The following is a 2,605-nucleotide window of genomic DNA, read 5'->3' on the forward strand; positions in this document are numbered from 1 at the left end:
AAGGGCAGGGGGTCTAAGGGGTAGGGGAAAAAATGAAACAAGATGGGATCAGGAGGGAGACAAACCATAAGAGACTCTTAATCTCAGGAAACAAACTGAGGGTTGCTGGGGCTTAGGGGGTAGGGATGGGGTGGCTGGGTGATGGAAATTGGGGAGGGTATGTGCTATGGTGAGTGCTGTGAAATGTGTAAGCCTGATGATTCACAGACCTGTACCCCTGGGGCAAATAATACATAATATGTTCATAAATAAATAAAATTAAAATATATAAAAACAGAAAAAAATAATGTCTCACTGTGAAAAAAAGCATCTGAAAGTAATTGTGACTGGCTTTGGGGGGAAAAAAGAAATTATACATTCATTTCTGAATACTTTAGAGGACCTATGTTCTGGGGCCTATGCATGATTAGTGAACAAGTTATATAAGAAAACTGCTCCTTTGAAGCATACATTATAACAGAGAAATGCATAAAATAAGTAGAAAAATAATAATAACTGTAAGAAAAGGTAATTGCTAAAGATGTTGAAAAATGGAATAAAGAACGACTGATAGGACAGAGTTGCTGTGCTGGGGAATTCAGAAGAAAATCGGTCTTTAATGTGGATTTGCTCCCCAAGTTCAGACTTGAGTTTGGATCCAAAGTATCTAAATTCAAAATGTGTTTTAAGGTACCTCTAGGTCACCAGTGTTTCAGTCACCTCACAAAATCAAGTGAAAATAATCTAAGCAGAAATCCACTTCCAACACTGAGCATAAACTATTTTCCCGAGATAATGTTCTACAGAACATGAATTCACAGTTAAAAAGCACAAAATACCCACATAAGGAAAAAGATGTCTTCAATGGAAGCCAGCAGAAACAATATATAGAAGAATCAGATGAGCCAATATTTCTGATATTGGAATTTTTCAATAAAAATACCTAGTAAGTTTAAAAAATAAAATAAATATTAACAAATAAATGTCTATAAATTACCAAATTTGAAAAAGAAAAAAATCTCTGAGAAGCAAAAACTATAACAATTGAAATTTAAACTGAGAGGATGAGTTAAAGAGCATATTATACCAAACGGAAGAAAGAATTAATGAACTGGAAAATAGACTTAAAGAATTTACCCAGAATTCAGCATATTGGGTGAAGAGAGAAAATATGAAAGAGAGTTTAAGAGACACAGAGAAGGGAAGTCTAATACCAAACAAGCATTGCAAAAATGGAGAGAAATGAGAAAAAAAAGAGGAAAGGAAAGGAAATGTTTGAATAGGGAATAACAGAATTTTTCAAAATTGTAGAAAGTTAAGATTTTAGAGTTAAGAAATCCTATGCAAGATAAATAAAATACATCTACAATTAGACTTATCTTAGTAAAGCCGAAAAATACTGAAGACTAAATAATGATCTAAAATTTATCTGAAAGAAAACATATTACTGACAAATTAGCAATGATCTAACTAATTGATATCTCAACAGCAATAATTACTTACCTAAGACTATATGCCCAGAAAAACTATTTAATAACAATATTTTTAGAAGAAACTAAAATGAGAAAAACATTTCATTAATAATGATATTTTTAGGGAAAAATATCATAAAAGAATTTTCCACCAATAACCTTTACTAAAGAAAAGTATCAAGAAAGTCCTTTAGCCAGAATAATCTCATATGAAATGTCTGCAATGCAAGAAGGAATGAATGAGTAAAAATATTAGTAAAGTATATGAGCAACTTATACAAACAGCAATTGTATAAAATAACTAATATTTTCTAATGGTTAAAATACATGAGAGAACAAAAACATAGTGCACCAATGGTATATAAGAAAGGAGAAATTGTTTGGGATTAAGGTGCTATTAGAGTCTATAATGTTGAGTAGCAGGGTAAAGGTAATGATCAACTTTATGTATTAGTCAGGGTTCTCCTGAGAAATGAGCAAATAGGATATTTATTATAGGCATTGATTCACATAATTACGGAAGCTGAGATATGCCTCAGTCTACTATCTGCAAGTGGGAGATCAGGAAACTTGGTGGTATCATTCAGTCCAAGTACAAAGTCCTAAAAATCAGAGAAGCCAATGATGTTTGTCTCAATCTTAGTCCGAAGGCTTGAGAACTGGAGAACACTGATGTCCCAGAGCAGAAGATAGATGTCCCAACTCCAATGGGGAAAGCAAATTCATCCTTCCTCTGCCTTTTTGTTCTGTTTGAGCCCTCCACGCTGCCCACCCACACTGGGAAGAAAAATCTACCTTATTCAGTTCACCAATTCAAAAACTAATCTCTTTTGAAAAGATCCTTATAGACAAACTCAGAAATAATGTTGTGCCAGTTCTTTGGGTATCTCTAAGCCCCATCAAACTGACATATAAAATTAACCATCACAGTTTAAAATGTAAGTTAAGTAGCATGGTAAAAATTTTGTGATAAGAAGGACAGAAGCAAAATGGAGTAGTAATAAACCTAAATATTGTGGGGTCCCAGGAGTTCAGCTAGATAGCTGTCAAACCATTCTGAACACCTACAAACTCAATAGGAGATTGAAGAGAAGAAGAGAAGCAATTCTAGGAACAGAAAAGCGACCACTTTCTGGAAGGTAGGACATGTGGAG

Source organism: Mustela lutreola, chromosome 6 (assembly GCF_030435805.1).
Source record: "Mustela lutreola isolate mMusLut2 chromosome 6, mMusLut2.pri, whole genome shotgun sequence".
Lineage (NCBI taxonomy): Eukaryota > Metazoa > Chordata > Mammalia > Carnivora > Mustelidae > Mustela > Mustela lutreola.